At 37.8% G+C, this 20372-nt stretch overlaps 1 protein-coding gene across 5 annotated transcripts in view; it reads right to left on the reverse strand.

Moving 5' to 3' along the window:
* Positions 1-20372, reverse strand: part of LOC130920076 (CREB3 regulatory factor-like) — a 75857-nt gene that overhangs the window by 45920 nt on the left and 9565 nt on the right. For 3 of the 5 annotated variants that reach the window (XM_057842937.1, XM_057842941.1, XM_057842940.1), the window contains exon 2: positions 2861-2923. The gene's annotated coding sequence lies outside the window, so the exon portion shown is untranslated. Of the gene's footprint in view, positions 1-2860; positions 2924-11731; positions 13383-20372 lie in introns of those variants that run through there. The other 2 variants (XM_057842939.1, XM_057842938.1) reach the window with 2 other exon arrangements.

The following is a 20372-nucleotide window of genomic DNA, read 5'->3' on the forward strand; positions in this document are numbered from 1 at the left end:
GATGCCAATACTTTTGGCCAGCACTGAATGGTGGGTAAGTAGGCATTTGTAAATGTAACATAACATCGACGAACAATATAAAAAAAGACCAGACAACCTGCCATCTTTTGTCTTTCCTTCTTTGTAGTGGTGGGTTATAATAGGTTTATTTCATTGTAATGGTTTGTTTTGAAAGTGTACGTTTTATTCATTTGAGTGGATGCACAGTTCGCTAGTGGCAACAGTAAATATGACATAACTCATCTAACATGGCTGGATCCAGCTGCTCCCTGTTAAGTCCAACATAAGGTTGCAAGTTTTTGTTTGAGCTAATATAATTGTTTATGCATTCATAATTTTAGTCTAGAGGTATATTTTGCATTTTTCTGTCGGATTGTGTTTGAACGATTTTTTAAGAACACGTTAGCATTTTATAGCATTTAAGGTAGCGGACTTTTGCTATGCAAGTTAGCCAATTGTTCTTTTGTTGTACTTTGATCCTCATGTATTGTTTTTATACCGTTTTGAGGCAAAACTCAAGTACTTACATTTATTTTTAAATGCATTCATTGCTCTTGTGAAATGAAAGTAACTGTGTGCAAAGTTTGAAAAAACACTCGGGAAGTTTATTTTGTATTTGCATTTAATGCTCTTTTGAAAGTGCAATCTTAGCAAGCCTTTGTTTTACGTCTTCTAAAATTAAACCGATTACTCGATCATTCGAACTAACTGATAGATTCATCAAAATAATCGATAACTGCAGCCTTAGTTTGAACCTTCATGAGAATCATCCATTAACGTAAGTTTGAATCTTCATGAGAATCATCCATTAGTAATTGTCAGAATTAGCTGAGTAAAATGATCAAATATTTCCTGAGTCAACACACATTAGCCTACTCACAAGTTAAACTGGAAGTAAAATGATGGGTCACTAAAATGCAAATAACTGACATTAGCATATGTATTTTACAGTTGTGGTCAAAAGTTTACATACACTTGTGAAGAACATAATGTCATGGCTCTCTTGAGTTTCCAGTTATTTCTACAACTCTGATTTTTCTCTGATAGAGTGATTGGAACAGATACTCACAAAAAACATTCATGAAGTTTGGTTCTTTTATGACTTTATTATGGGTGAACAGAAAAAAGTGATCAAATCTGCTGGGTCAAAAATATACATACAGCAGCGCTAATATTTGGTAACATGTCCCTTGGCCATTTTCACTTCAATTAGGCGCTTTTGGTAGCTATCCACAAGCTTCTGGTTGAATCTTTGACCACTCCTCTTGACAGAATTGGTGCAGTTCAGTTAAATTTGATGGCTTTCTGACATGGATTTGTTTCTTCAGCATTGTCCACAAGTTCTCAATGGGGTTTAAGTCAGGACTTTGGGAAGGCCATTCGAAAACCTTAATTCTAGCCTGATTTAGCCATTCCATTACCACTTTTGATGTGTGTTTGGGGTCATTGTCCTGTTGGAACACCCAACTGCGCCCAAGACCCAATCTTCGGGCTGATGACGTTAGGTTATCTTGAAGGTAATCCTCCTTCTTCATTATCCCATTTACTCTCTGTAAAGCACCAGTTCCATTGGTAGCAAAACAGCCCCACAGCATAATACTACCACCACCGTGCTTGATGGTAGGCATGGTGTACTTGGGGTTGAAGGCCTCACCGTTTCTACTCCAGACATATTGCTGGGCATTGTGGCCAAACAGCTCGATTTTTGTTTCGTCTGACCACAGAACTTTCCTCCAGAAGGTCTAATCTTTGTCCATGTGATCAGCAGCAAACTTCAGTCGAGCCTTAAGGTGCCGCTTTTGGAGCAAGGGCTTCCTTCTCGCACGGCAGCCTCCCAGTCCATGGAGATGCAAAACACGCTTGACTGTGGACACTGACACCTGTGCTCCAGCAGCTTCTAATTCTTGGCAGATCTGCTTTTTGGTGATTCTCGGTTGAATCTTCACCCTCCTGACCAATTTTCTCTCAGCAGCAGGTGATAGCTTGCGTTTTCTTCCTGATCGTGGCAGTGACAAAACAGTGCCATGCACTTTATACTTGCAAACAATTGTTTGCACTGTTGCTCTTGGGACCTGCAGCTGTTTTGAAATGGCTCCAAGTGACTTTCCTGACTTGTTCAAGTCAATGATTCGCTTTTTCAGATCCATGTATGTATATTTTTGACCCAGCAGATTTGATCACTTTTTCTGTTAACCCATATTAAGTCATAAAAGAACCAAACTTCATGAATGATTTTTGTGACAAAGAAGTATCTGTTCCAATCACTCTATCGAAGAAAAATCAGAGTTGTAGAAATAACTGGAAACTCAAGAGAGCCATGACATTATGTTCTTCACAAGTGTATGTAAACTTTTGACCACAACTGTATGTGACAAAGGCACTGTGTGTTAATGTAATTTGAGGTTTTCAAAAAAATAATGCTACCTTGTCTTAGCCATACAAACTTCAGAGGTTTGAAGCTGTATTAACACTGGCTAAAAAAAAAATTGTCCTGTGAGGAATTCATTTTACAGGATAATTGAAATGTTTATTATGGAAACAGAGAGGCTACTTTTTCAAATTTAATAAAATGTTGCTGAGTATATTTGGCTGCTGTAGTTGAATTTGTTTTTTGTTTTAAATTTGAGCAAAGGCTGAAAAATGTATTAAATGAAACTAAAATGTGCACTTCAAATCAGAACTGCCAATTTCAAGCTTATTTTTGAGCATGACTCCATTTTTTGTCGGTCTAATAATTTTAAACAAGTCTAACCGTATATCCATGTTGCTGAGTGACACTGGCTTTGGAGGCTGATTGTTGTGGAAAACCAGTAACGATTATGATGGTTTCAGATTAGAGTTGTTTTAGTTGAACACTTACCTCAGAATCACAGAGACGGTCAAAAGGTTGAGGCTTCTTCACATGACGCAACCTTCTGTCCCGCTGAAAAACAATAACAACAGGAAGACAGAAACAGGAAGATGAACACAAGCTCACCTGAAGGCCACGAGAAAGTCTGGTTTAATATAGACCCCAATCACGTGACGTCACAACCCCACCCCCCTGACTGGTGCCGCCATATTGTCCGTCAGCTCATTCCTGTTTACATATTACCGCTACGCACATTCCTCCTATTACTGCGTGTTTTTCTGCTTGTCTAAGGAATCACCGCCTAGTAAACGAACCCAAAAACCTACCTGACAATCGTTAACATTGATTTATCAAAATGTTGTCAAAATGCTTATGTTGGTCTTAACATGGAGCAGCTGGTTTCAGCCATGTGAAATGAGGAAGACTAGAGGACAGCGTATCCAGCCAAATCAATAAAACTCAATGCAAACACTTTCTAAATAAACCATTACAACACCACTTTAATTAAACGAATACTCGAAGCAGCAAAATTTAATTCAAATCTTTTTTTTTCTAATCAAATACTCGAGTCAATCGATTAATCGTTGCAGCACTAGAACCAGCTTTGGTTGCTATGCGAATCTTCCATTAGGACAGTGTCTACGTTATCTCACTTGACGGCGCTAGACATTCAAGTCATTTTGACTGAACTGGTTGCTTGCACCACCAATTATACTGAAACCAGGGCATTCACAGCCAGTCTTTTGTGAGCATTTATAAGTCTCTGCCTGTTCATTTTAGCCAAGGCAAATTTATTTGTATAGCACACTTCAACACAAGGCAATTCAAAAGGCTTTACATCACGTAAAGGTCATAAAAATCACATTAAATCAAAAGAAAATTGAAACAAAGGCAATCGAAACATGGAATATAAATTATACATGAAAATCACATTAAATTGAAATCAGAAATGGAAATAAATCAGAAAATGAAAAAAAAAGCAAATAGCTTGAAGTTTGAAATATGTAGACAGTTATGGATATGCAGTGATAAACAAAAGTGTTTTTAGCCCTGATTTAAAGGTACTAACAGTTTTAGCACACTTCAGACTTTCAGGTAATTTGTTCCCTTCAGGTAATTTGTTCCAGAGGTGAGGCGCATGATAACTAAATGCTGCCTCACCCGGCTTGGTTCTTGTTCTTGGAACATACAGGAGACCGGTTCCAGACGACCTTAGGGGTCTAGTTGTTTCATTGGGATCCAACAAATCAAGCATGTATTTTGGTCCAAGGGCATTAAGTGTTTTGTATACGAGCAGTGGTATTTTATAGTCTATCCTTTGACTCGCTGGAAGCCAGTGTAACGATTTCAAAATCGGTGTAATGTGGTCCAATTTCCTTGTATTTGTAAGGACTCTGGCAGCAGCATTCTGCACTAGCTGCAGCTTCCTGACTGATTTTTTATCAAGACCTGTAAATATACTGTTGCAATAGACCAATCTACTGAAAATGAATGTATGTATACGTTTTTCCATGTCTTGTTGAGTCAGAAGCCCCTTTTCTGGCTCTATTTTTTTAGCTGATAGTAAGCAGATTTAGTGATTTTAGGTCTGAGTCAATAACTACACCAAGATTTCTGACTTGATTTGTAGCTGTAAGTGACATTGTGCTAAGGTGCGTGCTTATCATTGACCTTTCCTTTTTTGGCCCAAAAATTATCATTTCTGTCTTTTCTACATTTAGCTGGAGAAAATTCTGATAAATCGATTCATTGATTTGATGAATGCATTTACTCAGGGAGACTAAGGGACTATAATCATGTGTGGACACAGAAATGTAGAGTTGTGTGTCATCTGCATAGGTGTGATAAGAGATGTCATACTGTTCCATGATCTGAACTAAGGGAAGCATATAGATGTTAAATAAGAGTGGTCCAAGAATGGACCCTTGAAGGACTCCACACATGAATTTGGTTCGTTCTGACTGATGGTTTCCGACTGACACAAAGAAATCCCTATGATGTAAATAAGATGTGAACCACTGAGGAACAGTGTCAGTGAGCCCGACCCACTGTTCCAATCTGCTGAGTAGTATGTTGTGATCAACCCTGTCGAATGCGGCACTGAGATCCAATAGTAGCAGAACAGTTGATTTCTCTGCATCAGTATTCTGACGAATATCATTTAGGACAGGGGTCTCCAAAACAGTCCTCGAAGGCCGCTGTGGGTCCTGGATTTTGTTCATACCGATCAAGCACAGACCTTTTAACCAATGTGGTTTGTACTAAATCAAGCAGCACCTGACTGCAATCAACTGATTACACTTATAAAACACCAGATTGGTGAAAAGGTGTGGTTTTGTTTTGTTGGAGTGAAACACTGCGACCCTATGTTGAATAGTTTGGAGACCACTGACTTAGGACTTTGATAAGAATGGTCTTAGTGCTGTGTTCTTGCGGAAATCCAGACTGAAATGAGTTAAAAAGATTTATTTGCATCATAAAAACCTGGATCTGTTCGAACACAACCATCCCGATAATTTTCCCCAGGAATGTCTGATTTGATATTGGCCTATAATATATGCCCCGCATTTTAGGGCATTTACAGGTTACTTCTTGTTGATTTTAAGTCACTTCCTATTTATTCTTGAGTCACTTTCTATTCAGTAACCCAAAATCAACTGGAAGTGACCTGTAAATACCCTAAAATCAACAGGAAGTGACAAGTAAATTCCCCAAAAGGAAAAGGAAGTGACCTAAAAATCAAGAGGAAACGATGTGAAATGCCCCAAAACTGCAATTGACGGTCATAAATGTCCAATCAGTTTGAAGTGAGAGGGACGGCAGTGAATGAAAGGATGTTCATTCGCTAACACCCTCCCAGTTCAGATGGATTGGACGTCTACTATTGATAAACTCATTCCAATTCACAGCAGAAGAACGAAAATATCTTGTTCATTAGTTTTGTAGAATTACCTATAAGGATTTCCTGACCCATGCACAGAGATGGGTAGAGTAGCCAAAAATTGTACTCAAGAGTAGCATTAATTTAAAATAATATTACTTAAGTAAAAGTTGTCATCCAAAAAATGTACTCGAATACATGTAAAAAAGTATGTGGTGAAAGAAATACTCAAGTAATGAGTAACATTGTGAGTAACTGCTTACAATGTTTGATTAAGAAAAAAAATAAACAATGGTAATTTTTTTCTCAGCACAAAGTATGGACCGTTATTATACAGTACTATAACCTAATATATAACCACATTAAGCCAATGAAATACAATTTTTAAAAACCCTGGCGAGAGAGAAAAAAAACATCTACAGAACTGAAGCATCATTTGTCCAAAGAGCATGTGTGCCCTCTAGTGGAGAAAATAGTTACTAGTTTGAATAGTTCCTTTATAGTTCCTATTCTGAAATTAAAAGGATCATATCTCCAGTTTTCCGTGGTCAGTCGTTGCCAAATAAGAACCGGGAGAGAGGTTAGAATCTGCACTTTTGATTCATGTTGAGGGCAGCGCTCTATATCAATTTTTTTTTTTTTTACGGTGCTTTGAAGACGCCACATGATCAAACAGGCGTGATCATGGAACAGCAAGCTTGAGTCTGATTGGTATAATGGAGTCGTGTGACTGTTGTTGCCACGTTTCATTGGTAAAACTAGTAATTCTACTGTTGGCGTCGCTGGCAAAGTAAGAGTAGCGTTTCTTCTTCACAAATCTACTCAATTAAAAAGTATAGCTTCGTAAAACTACTCTTAGAAGTACATTTTTCGCAAAAAATTACTCAAACTCAACGGCGTAAATGTAACGTGTTACTACCCACCTCTCTCCATGTATGGATAATTGTTGCACCGCCATATCGTGATATCATCGCTATTGTGAGCTTTGTATCGCAAATCGTATCGTAACCCCTTGTATTGCATCGTGAGCTACTCTTCAAACGACTAGGGATGAGAATCGAAATCCAATTCCAATTCCGAACCGGTTCCTAGTGTTTCGAGGCCTCGACATCACAATGAAAAAGCCTTAACGATCCCTTTAACGATTTCTAAAGACGCATATTGTGTCGTGACGTGTCTTGTTGTCCAGACGCATCAAACTAGCACGGGGCCAAGAACCACTCGCTCCAAAGTTTGGCTACACTTCACCAGGAAAGAGGGTGAAAATGAAAGGTTACGATGGTTTAGCACGAGCATTGCAGCCGTAAACATAACAATGACAGCACGCTGGTTCAAAAACGTCAAATCGCTCGAAAGTGTGTCTTCACTTCACGAGAAAAAATTACAACAAAGCAACTTGCAGTCATTGCAAGGTGGAGATAACTGCATCGGGAGGGAATGCGACTGCAATGTCCTCACCGAGACGCTAAGGCTCAGTCCTGGCTATACAGCTAGCTAAACTCCCAAATGACGATACAGAAGACGTTGGTATAATTTGCTGACTTTATTCAACCACCACTTGAAGAGTGAAACTAAAAATAGAAATGAAACAAATCAATTTCGTCCCAAATAACAAACAGGTTTGCATCAACGTAAATCAGCGATGATTAGCTGCTAATACATTAATAACACAAACTGTTAGCATGCGTTCGCTAGCATTAGCACATCGTTCAAACCACTACACAACTGGATTTAAGTGTCCGAGCGCGAGTGGAAACACACAACAACAACACAAAAGATGATACATACAGGCGTTGCCTTTGTAGATATTTTACAAACATTAACAAAGAACGTAGGCTCGTAGCAGTAATTCCCTCTTTCACTAACTCGCTCACTCGCTTGGATGCGGCACTTCTTCTTCGTGTGTAAGCGCGCTCTTCTTTACGTGAGGAAGCGCAAGGGCGCCCCCACTTGAGCGTGAAAGCACCATAAAAACTAAAAGGGATGCATTTCAATATAATGGTAAATAATACACTTTAACACAGAGGTCCCCAAACTACGGCCCGCGGGCCGGATATGGCCCCCTGAACAATACCAGAGGGCATTTTTATTTTTTTATTTTTTTTTCTCAATAGTGTTATTTACTTCCTGGCCTTTTTCTGTGAAGAACTCAGAGAGGGTTATTTGGTTATTATCTATTTAACCCTTTAACACCGAACGTGTCAGCAGCAACGCGTTTACGCATATCGTCTTTGAAGCTTCGTCACGCTGTAATTACGTCACCCACGTGCCGCTGGTTGGTCTCATTTGAAAGTGCGGAAGTTGATGTCCACACCAGTTTTTATTTGAAGTCAATCGACCATGAAAAACGGGAGATAATGTCATTTGAGTTTTATAGTTTTATTGCACTCATCAATATGCATTCAAACACTGCATGGACCATGTATCTATCTCCATATTTCCATCATTTCTTGTCCTTTTTCCAAAACCGAAAGCAGCACAAAAGACTACATATCCCAAGAGCCGTTCTGATGTCAAGAAGGACGAACCGAATGTGATCATTTTTAATACATTTCCAAACGAGGCGCCAACTAATGAAAGGGAGGCATGCGACGCAAGCAACGGCCGGTTGGTTTGAGCGAGCGACTTTGAAACGTGCAGAATGAATATAAAACTACATTTAGCGCAAGCTAATGCATTATTTCATTAACTCAAGGAGGAAGATGTGCCGTATTTGTCGTCTTTTTCTTTGCATGAGTCGGCGTCTTGGCGAATAGAAGTGACGGCAGCGCGCAAACGACGAAAGAGTAGGCTGTGTGACGTTGTGTGTGACGCAGCTCCGTGACCTGTTCAAGCTTTATTGAGTGTGCAAAAAAAAAAAAAAAAAACTTTATTGGGTTGCATGCCTGAAAATTTTGAATTGAACTGAACTACTTGTCAATATTTTTAAAATACTTTTTTTCAATGTTATCTATTTTTTTCCTTTACTATAATCTTTTCAATTTTGATGTAGATGTATGTTCGAGAAGCTTGATTGCATGTAGGTATATACTTCTGATAAGGTGATGGGTACAACACATAACTTCACAAAGAGATATCCTCCAAACCCTTTTTGTGTTAGATGATATATATCATTTTTTTTCTCACTATTCTGCACTGTATATAACCTGTTTTGACCATAGTATGTATAAAGGCCAAAAACGCCTATGACCATACCTGCTGTTTGTGTTGGATTGTCAAACATAAAACTATTCAATCTTATTTTTTTTCCTATTGAATGTTTATCCTAACAAGTTGAATAGATATGATCAAGCTTCAAAACGGTTGGTCGAGCATGTTTGGTTGTCAGTGGGACGCCAATATGACAAATTATGAAAAAAGATTTTCGGATTTTTTTGTCTTTTCGGGTCCAAAATATGGATTAAAATTGGTCAGTGAAGAAAACAACAGTTTGGACATGAAGTTCAAGGTGTCCTGAAAAAAGGGACCCAACTTGGCCATTGTAAACAATTTTTTCTTTGAAATATAAAGGCAACATCAAATGCATGCAAATTCGGCCAAAATAGGCTTAGGAGTTAAAGTGTTAACTAATAGTGTTACTATTATTTATTATTATTATACCATACTATACTACAGTGCTGCTCAAAAGTTTGTGAACCCCCTCAACATTTTGGAATTTTCTATTATTTCAACCTGATTTCCTAATCAATCAATTCAGTAGTTTTTTTTTTGTTTTTTTAACAGTTGTGTTGTCGAGACTAAATTAAAAAGAGTTTTCATCAACTGATGTAGGTGCAAAATTGAACTGTTTGGTCACAACCAAAACCGCCATGTCTGGCGAAAAGTCAACACTGCATACCACCAAAAGAACCTTCTCCCAACAGTGAAGCATGGAGGTGGGAATGTCAAGATCTGGGCTTGCTTTTCATCCTCAGGACCTGGACAACTCCACATAGTCCAGGGAATCATGAATTCTGAGGAATATTGTCAAATCCTAGAACATAACCTGACGCCATCTGTTTTGAAGTTAAAGCTTGGCAGAAGGTGGATCATGCAACATGATAATGATCCAAAGCATTCCAGCAATACAACCAAGGAATGGCTGAAAAAGAAGAAGATTCGTGTTCTGGACTGGCCCAGTCAAAGTCCTGACCTAAATCCCATTGAAATGCTGTGGCGGGACCTGAAGCGAGCAGTTCATGCCAGACGCCCATCAAACCTCTCTCAACTGACTGCGTTCTGCAAGGAAGAATGGGCAAAAATCCCCCAAAGTAGATGTGAGAGGCTGATTAGTCACTACAGAAACCGTTTGGTTGAGGTAATCTCTGCAAAAGGAGGCGCAATATCCTATTAACTGAAGGGGTTCACATACTTTTGCACACATGATATCTGAGTTTTTCTTAAATCAACCACTTTTGTTAAATAAAGAATGACAATATAACTATTTCTTTTGTTTCAGTCCATTATTTGGAATGTCAGTATTGTGGATTTGGGTATAACTTAACATTTAATAAGGTTATTTTAGTTTTTTTTACAAAAAATCTGACCATCGCTGTGGGGTTCACAAACTTTCGAGCAGCACTGTATATTATCATTTTTATTTTATTTACTTTTGTTACGTGAAGAAACCAGAAAGGGTTATTTGATTGTGGCCTTCTGGAAAAACAATTTTTTACATTTAGGCACTCCTGCAATCGTCACACTTTTTCTGTTACAACAGAGAAGGGAAAAGTTATGTGGCCCTCACAGGAAAAAGTTTGGGGACCCCTGCTTTAACACATATTGCCAAAGGCAGAACAACGACCTACAGTGGGCAGAACAAGTATTTGATACACTGCCAATGGGTTTTCCCATTGGCAGTGTATCAAATACTTGTTCTCCCCACTGTAAATGCCAATATATACCAATATTTTTTATTTCTATTAGAAAAACGTTTCAGTAAAATGTTACACATTCTTGTGCATTTGCCACTTATTGCCACAGTTAACATTGAGGCTTTGGGCCTCTTTTGACCTCGTTGTGAGTTTGTAAGGTTGTGACTTCTGATTAAACAAACTGGATGCCAATCAAAATGTTTGTTCTTCTTTTTCCCCAAATTAGAATCGATAAGAGAATCGATAAAGAATCGAATCGTTAAGCAATATCGATAATGGAATTGCAATCGTAAAAATCGAATCAATTCCCATCCCAACAAACGACCAACCCAAAATGATCTACCTGCATATCCGTGTCAAACATAATACATATCGCAAAGAAGTTATATTTTTTGTCTTAGGTTTGTTCAAAGGTAAATTATGGGGCTCAAAAGATGACATAAGTGGTAATCATCTGTTTGTGGGCCAACAGTAGTGACAAAGAACTAAAACTTTCCTGTCACTTAAGGTAAATGCAGCTCTATCGGTCACCACAGCAATAAATAGAAAAGTTTCTTTGATGTTCAAATGGGATTTGCTTTGGACTATATTTAGTGGCGTATTAATACCCCGGGCTCTATTCATTTGCTTAACAACATGCTGCTGCAGCCAACGTGGCCCCTGAACATCCCCTTCTCTGTAACATGGGAACAAAAGCTAATGTTCAATCTGGCTAATGAAATGAACAATAGCACAATTCAACAGCAAAAAACTTTCGCTAGCAACTTTTGGAGGTCTGCCACGCTGATGGGATCGACAGGAAACCAGAAAATAACTACAACCAGGAAGCGTGAAATTTATATCCACAGCTCTGATGGATATAATGATTTTCTTTGAATAGTCCAACAGGATTTGCTGGGAACTATTTTCAGTGTTGGATTATTACGCTGGTTCTCCATTTAGCTTAACAACAAGGAAATGGCATACTATGGATCAAGTGTACTAGTAGCTAATGCTGCCTCTTAACACTGCCTGCCTGGCTCCACCACTGGTGCTTGGAATCCACCAATGGGATTGCGGAAGCTTGCCATAAAAAGTGAGATTCCACCACAGGGAAGGCAGTGGAGGGAAACAGCATGATGATGAAACACTAAGTAATACACTTACAGTAGCCCTACCGCTCACTGTATGTCAACAGTCCAGAAAAAAGCAGCTCCCGCTTGACCCGGTTGGGAGAACAATGCCACAACACTCGCTTTTGGCGGACTGAGTCGAGGAATGAGGAAATGAGAATGGGCAGGGCAGCGTTGATAGCGCCTTGTTGGCACGCCTTGTGGAAAAGTCGCATTTGGCACATGGCGGCGCCCAGCTACACTCGAGACGGCAACAAATGGGCCAAAACACCAGTGGGCAATGTAAGGCAATCAGTCCACATAACCCTTTCCATTTGAAAATCTAGCCAATTTAGCTACATTAGCAAAGAGGACAGGACTGATTTTCAAATTTGTTGTATTCATTTAGCCCTTTTCCTTTTACTTGTTTCAATAATGGTTGAATGAGCCAATTATGTTGAGGCTCAAATAAAAACATAACATGAAAACAATTTTCTTATAATTAATGTACAATAGTCTTTTTCATATCATTGCGACTCATTTTTAATTTCCTCTGAATATTACCTATCGGTGTTGTTGACTGATATTGGATTTTCAAAGGCCGATGCAGATTTTTTAAAATAAAAAAATTCTGCCGATGTCTAAAGCCAATTTTGTAAGCTGATATACCGTATTGGCCCGGATATAAGACGGCCCTGATTATAAGACGACCTCCTCTTTTTCAAGACTCAAGTTTGAAAAAAGACTTTGAACACCAAATTAATTTTTATACAGAAAATAATTACAGTACATCTGAAACAAATGATTATAACAATAAATTTGAGAGAAAAAGCATTTTATTTTGCCTCATCAAATTCTTAATACCTGAACATTTTAATATGTAAACTAAAGTGCAATCACGTTCGTAAATGAATGGCTTCTGGTTTTTGAAATGTAAGTAAACCGATCTATTGTGATAAAACAACAAAATTGCAATAACTGCTTTAACCATGAAAGTGAAGTCTAAATGTAACTGTAGTCTTGAAACAAATCTGAATAAGGAAAAACATTGCAATAAAATCATGCAAACTGGTTAAACTTGAGAGTAGCTGAGATCTGTCATGACAGAACATCGCTTCAATGATATCTGGCGCCATCTAGCGTCGTGAATGGGGAGAGTAGAAGAGGTCTGTCATGACAGAACATCGCTTCAATGATATCTAGCGCCATCTAGCGTCGTGAATGGGTATAATGTCTAGACCGCGAATATAAGACGACCCCCTCTTTTTCAATATTATTTCAATGCAAAAAACACTGTCTTATATTCGGGCCAATACGGTACTTTTTCTTTTTTAAGCATGCTGATAATTAAAGGCAATTGAACCACTCACTATATAAATGTATTTATTAGAAATTAAATAAACCAATAGAACTTGTATAGCGCTTTTCCACCTTTCAAGGCGCTCAAAGCGCTTTACACTACACCATTATAACTCTCCATACATTTATTAAACTTTACATATACCTGTACACAACTAAGTAAAACAAGCACAGAAGGGGTAAGGAGGAGTGAAAAATGACAATATTCAACGTACAATTTATTCTCATTCAAGCTTTTCTTCTTTCTTACTCTTTTTTTATTAGTCCATGTATTTCTTGTAAAATTGCAAGATGAAAACAGACTTGTACACACTAGCCATCAAAAAATCCAAAGAAGCCAATGCTAACTGTGGAATACATTGCACAGCATAGCATAGCAGTTTGCGATTAGCATTTGCAGTCAATGGTAGCGAACAGCAAAATAAATAAATAAATAGCAAATATCGTCCACATTAGCGTAGCAATGAGCTGTTAGCATTTACTTAACATAATGACGTTCTAGGGAGACAACACCAACTGCATTAGCTCACGTACTGATGACAGAAAAATTTGCGTCTAAGAGCTTATTTACAGACTATGCTTGAACAACAGGATAACTTTTTTTTTTTTTTTTTGCTTCTAGGAAGCTCATCCACTTCCTGACCTTTTTGTTCCTTTACAACTACATTCTTTTGGCCACTAGATCATGAAAAATCACAAGTAACAAGTGATCATCACCCAAACAGTGGATATAACATTGGCTTTTTATTTGTATAATGGCTGATTTTGGGGAAAACAAAAGTTACATATATTGGCCTGATATATTGGCCGGCCAGTAGATAACAATGTGCAGTAACACGATCACAGGTGCAGTAATGGGAACTTCATGCTACTATGGCGGCTTTACATATTGTTGTTTATTGATTTTAATAAAAGCCGATAGTGTTGTATGTATTTATTTATTTATTTATCTATTCACTTATTTTCTTGTCTTTTTCTAACCTGTCCTAAAATTCCTAAATGATATTCCTCGGAATACCGATGCAGGCAAATCATCTGTTCTGCTACTATTGGATCTCAGCGCCGCATTCGACACGGTTGATCATAACATACTACTCAGCAGATTGGAACAGTGGGTAGGGATTACTGACACTATTCTTCAGTGGTTCACATCCTATTTACATGATAGGGATTTCTTTCTGTCAACCGGAAACCATCAGTCAGAACGAACCAAATTCACGTGTGGAGTCCCGCAAGGGTCAATTCTTGGACCACTCTTGTTTAACATCTATATGCTTCCCTTAGCTCAGATTATGGAACAGTATGACATCTCCTATCACACCTATGCAGATGACACACAACTCTACATTTCTGTGTCCACACATGATTATAGTCCCTTAGTCTCCCTGAGTAAATGCGTTCATCAAATCAATAAATGGATGTGCCAGAATTTTCTCCAGTTAAATGTGGAGAAGACAAAAGTTTTTTTGGGGGCCAAAAAAGGAAAGGTCCAAGATAAGCAGGCACCTTAGCACAATGTCACTTACAGCTACAAATCAAGTCAGAAACCTCGGCGTAATTATTGACTCAGACCTAAAATTTGATAGCCATCTAAAGTCTGTCACTAAATCTGCTTATTAGCACCTAAAAATATAACCAGACTTAATGGGCTTCTGACTCAGCAAGACATGGAAAAACTTACGCATGCATTCATTTTCAGCAGATTGGACCATTGCAACAGTATATTTACGAACTTAACGAAATGTTTCAATAGAGTTTGACCAAAGTCTGAGTCTGAGGCATCAACATACAGTTTACAGGAAAAAAATAGACCTTCAAAGAAAAGAAAACTTGTCCCCCAGTCAAACATGGCAGCGGTTCCCTGATGTTTTGGGGTAGCTTTGCTACCTCTGGCACTGGACTGCTTGACCGTGTGCATGGCATTGGATGAAGTCTGAAGACAACCAACAATTTTTGCAGCATAATGTAGGGCCTAGTGTGAGAAAACTGGGTCACCCTCAGAGGTCATGGGTCTTACAACAGGACAATGACGCCAAAACACACTTCAAAAAGCACTAGAAAATGGTTTGAGAGAAAGCACTGGAGACTTCTAAAGTGGCCAGCAATGAGTCCAAACCTGAAACCCATAGAACACTTGTGGAAAAAATCTGAAAATGATAGTTTGGAGAAGGCACCCTTCAAATCTCAGAGACATGGCCAAAGAAGAACAGTCTAAAATTCCAGCAGAGCATTGTAAGAATCTCATTGATGGATACCGGAAGCGGTTGTTCGCAGTTATTTTGTCTAAAGTTTGTGCTACCAAGTATTAAGCTGAGGGTGCAAATACTTTTGTCCGGCTAATTTTTGGAGTATTGTGTAAAATTATAATGATTTACTTTTCTTTTCATTCTCTCTTGTTTTTTCATTGCAAGCAAAATAAATGAAGATATACAGTGCCTTGCAAAAGTATTCGGCCCCCTTGAATCTTGCAACCTTTCGCCACATTTCAGGCTTCAAACATAAAGATATAAAATTTTAATTTTTTGTCAAGAATCAACAACAAGTGGGACACAATCGTGAAGTGGAACAAAATTTATTGGATAATTTAAACTGTGTTCCTTGGTTTTCATAATGCTCTCTGCACTTTAAACAGAACCCTGAGACTACCACAGAGCAGGTGCATTTATACGGAGACTTAATTACACAGAGGTGGATTCTATTTATCATCATCGGTCATTTAGGACAACACTGGATCATTCAGAGATCCTCACTGAACTTCTGGAGTGAGTTTGCTGCACTGAAAGTAAAGGGGCCGAATAATATTGCACGCCCCACTTTTCAGTTTTTTATTTGTTAAAAAAGTTTAAATTATCCAATAAATGTTGGTCCACTTCACGATTGTGTCCCACTTGTTGTTGATTCTTGACAAAAAAATTAAATTTCACATCTTTATGTTTGAAGCTTGAAATGTGGCAAAAGGTTGCAAGATTCAAGGGGGCCGAATACTTTTGCAAGGCACTGTAACTACCAAAGCGTTTGTGATTACAATCATTTTCTGGGAGAAATTGAGCATTATCTGACGGAATTGCCGGGGTGCCAATACTTTTGGCCAGCACTGTGAGGTGAAGGAGCAGTAGTAATGAAATGTCTTTACTAACTAATAGAATATACAACATATATTGAAAATTTTGAGGCTTTCTCCATTTCGCTGATCATTTGCTAGCCTATGAAGTTTAAAATGTTTGAGTCTTTTCCTTCCATAACCAAATCATACCAGAACATTTTCAGAAAATCTGAGAGGTAAAGGGAAATCTCTTTGCTCTTGGTTGATTTCAAATCGAATGACCCAAACACAAAAGTAAATGAAATGTCTTATTATCGTCGTATCTAAAGCAGTTCACATTTCTGTTTATAATGCACTGAAGTGATTCTAATTTTTCCAAGGCCAGGCTGTTATAGGAGGCATGCGGAAAATGCTGCCAGTTTGTTATGTGTACAATTTTACATTCACCATGGAGCAAAAGGTTCAAAGGTCTTTCGGCTCATAAACACAATGATGACTGCTTTTCACAAGCTCTCAAATGCTAAGTTACGCGATGCTACACTGTGTGTACACAAAAGGGCTGCTTATATAACCACACACCTTTATGGTCAAAATGGCCATTACTCAACAACAACACTGACTTCTCAAACAAAACATTGCTCTGAATTTTATTTCTTTTGACACAGGCTGTGCTGGGAATATTTCAATCATTTCCTATTACTTTATTTCTAGATTAGTCAAACGAAAGACAGTTTTATTATCACAGATGCTGTTGGTTATGTCATTGCTGACGCATGTTATTACATTGAAAATGTTAATAAATTACAATTATATTGTTTTGAAGGGTAACTTAACATGTTTTTAGACCACCCAGTCTCCTCCTCCTCCGTTATTCGTGGACGAATTAGAATGAAACCTGTTAGGTTTATTTTAGGGATGTATATGGCGGAAAATACAGACAAGACTGAAAAAGCAGTTTCTGCTCTTGCACTCCTCTTTAAAATAAACTGCTTTATTTTAAGCCAAAAGAGCTGTTGTGTTTGATAGAACAATATGTCTATATGCAGCAGATTCATGGTGCATTAAGCCCCCGAACTATTTTTAATTTGTCCTTTTTACCCTGGAAACCCCCGTTTTCAGACGACGCGCGACCGCTTTTGTTTCGACCCAGCCATAAAAAGAAGTAATTATATTTATTCATCAAAATGTCTGCCATTTTCATCTTAGAATCATTAATTGATGTCAAATATTTTGCTTAAAAAAAAAAAAACAACGACTTTAAAAAATGATTCACTCGCATATTTTAAACTTATAAACAAATTACATCACAATTAAAAAAATATATCTACCTCGTAACTATCGATTAATTGTATTTTTTTGTTACGGTCACATTTTCCCAAATATGTTAGGTGACAAATAATCGATCCAAACAAAGAAAAAATGGAAAAAAAAGTTTGGGAAAAAAAAATTGTTTAAAAGGGTAAATAAATGAAAAAGAACATCTCGACCAGTCCTTGATATCTGCGATTTCTGCATTACGACCCTTGTTGTATTACCATGTTTCACCCATAAAATCCCCCAAAAATCCGTCTGTGGCCATTCACATCGGTGTCTTGACACTTGATGATACATGCTACATGGAGTTTTTGGATCGAAACAAGGTAAGTACACGGTAATATCTCATTAAAATCATGGGGTCTTTAATTCCGTTCTTGCGTGCTCTCGCCTCCAGTTAGGGTTTTGCTGTTTAAATTTTTTTTTTTTTTTTTTTAAATGTCCTCCTGTTCAAAATGTTTCTTCCCCCAGAATATTGATATTTTTAGCTTTCCAATGATGTATCACACATGCATATAGGACTATTTTGAAATCTGGCCAAACTGGGGGTCTCAGAGTGGAACTTCAAGTCACCTGAGTGTTTTCCGCCATATGTATTGTTTTGTTTTGTTTTTTTTTGAGAGGGGAGGATTTGGGGGGTTGTCTTATGATGTAGTTACTGTGATTGGCTGGCGACCAATTTAAGGTGTAACCCATAGTTAGCCGAGATAGGCTCCAGCACACTGGAACCCTCTCAACGATAAGCAGTAGAGAAGGTGAATGAATTATTATGTAGTGATTACAGTTATCCAAAAGACGGTAGTATTGCATCACATACTGATGGGTTACTGGGCGGTCGTAGTTCGTTTGAACTTGTTTTCACAATACGTGGTTTGTGCCAGCACTAGTGAAAACACAAAACTCAACTTGTTAAAAACGCATGTAATGAAATGGAGGACCAATTGTGTGTAACAGGTGGGCTGCATCATGTTGAGGCTAATTGATGATGGGAGCCAGGACTTACGTGAAGCTCTAAATAGCGCTGATAAAGTACACAAAAAGAAAGGCTGTTTGGCAATGCAAATGTTCCCCTCCCCATCGACATTCACAGAATAAAGGGCAACATACCTCCCCATCAAGGGTAGAACTAACAGCGGACCCAAATTAAAGTGGAATGTGTCACATTAATTATCAACGTAGGGAAAACAAATACAGTGGTACCTCTACATATGAAGTTAATATAGAACCTCATTTGTAAGTCGAAATGATCGTATGTTGAGCAGGATTTTCCCATAAGAATACATTATAATTTAACTAATACATTCCATAGACCGAAAACCTACATTAAATCCTTATTAAATACGGCTGGTACTAGGGCAGTCCCAAACGACTAATTTCCTCTCGATTAGTCAGCCGACTATTTTTACGATTAGTCGACTAATCTAATATATATATATTTTTTTTTTACGACTTTAATAATGAAATTTTTGTTCAAGCTTATTACCGGTAATTTACAAAAAACATTTTGGGACACCTAAATTCTTTATTAACGTATAAATAAATAACGTAAATACCAATAATAAATCACAAACAATGAAGTCAAATGCTGCTGGCATTAACTAGTGTAAAAAAATTTAAATGGAAACACTTGCCACGTTTACATGGAGCCAAATATTCCAATTACAATCGGAATATTTATTCAAACCGAATAAATGTGTTCCATATAAACACCTCATTCGGAATGAACAGGCCCAAACCGAATGGAATTTCATTCCGATTCACAGGGGTGGAATATTCCTTTTCCCAAACCGATTAGAAGTAAAATTATATCATGTAAACAGGGAAGCGGAATGGTGTCTGGTTGCGTTCTTTCTGCACATGCTCCGTTCTGACGTGGTGACGTCACTTTGTGACGTAAGTAATGTCACTTGCAACATGGCTTCCAAGCACAGAACACCTAATTGGAGTCCGGCGGAAAGATTGTATTTAATTCAAACTTTAAAAGAATTTAATATAATTGCTCGCTTAGACGGGCGTAAAACGAGGAACAGTGAACTATTTAAAAAAGTTCACGAGAGGTTACACGAAGCCGGAATAGACCGGAGCGTTGACCAGATTAGAAACCGGTGGAAAACCGGCTACTACAAGGCAAAAGAGCAAAACAGCAGAAGCGGATACGACCCCACAAACACAACAAGTTGGTTAAAGTTAAAACAGCAGCACTCCGACGATCGATCTCCATGTTTTGCAACGTGACGCTTTGTTTTGATTAATCTGCGCATGTCAGACGGCAGTTGTCAAACGTCCTTTCGGAATAAAGGCAGTCACATGTAAACGCTGGATCGGAATAGATGAAGTGACATGTAAACAGCTGATCTGAAATTTCCATTCGGAATGATTTGAATCGGTATGAATAAAAGTTAGCATGTAAACGTGGCTTTTGTGACTTCACCTCTTTAACAGGAGTCAAAACAATTCTTACTCTTTTTGTGGTATGTCATTGTCTATATTGTTCTAAATGTTAAAATGAATCGCAATGTCCCGGACAACCATTTTCAGAATAATTTGCGTGAGTTCAAATGCTTTTTCTGGTGTTCATTACGCATTTTTGGGGAGGGGAAAAACTGTTCAACTTTTGCATGATGAAATATGACTGAAATATTACCACAATTATTTTGAATGAAAGGCAGTAACAAAAATTAAATATATAGTATTAATTTTACAGTATACTATACTATATATAATATTAATTAACTAACATTAGTGCAGTCATGGATTACAGTAAGCAGGCCAGTGCTGTTTCCATATATATTTTTATTATGTTTATACAGGATATATGCATATATTTTCCCCAAGTGGGAGCTTCCATGATCCTAATAAATTTAATAATAATTTGAAAAAAATATTATATAATTATATCATACAAGTATGAATTATTTTATTAAATAAAAATGCACGTTGATACGACGCACATAAAGGCAACTTCCATTAAAAAAATCGT

The sequence above is a fragment of the Corythoichthys intestinalis genome, chromosome 8 (assembly GCF_030265065.1).
Source record: "Corythoichthys intestinalis isolate RoL2023-P3 chromosome 8, ASM3026506v1, whole genome shotgun sequence".
NCBI lineage: Eukaryota > Metazoa > Chordata > Actinopteri > Syngnathiformes > Syngnathidae > Corythoichthys > Corythoichthys intestinalis.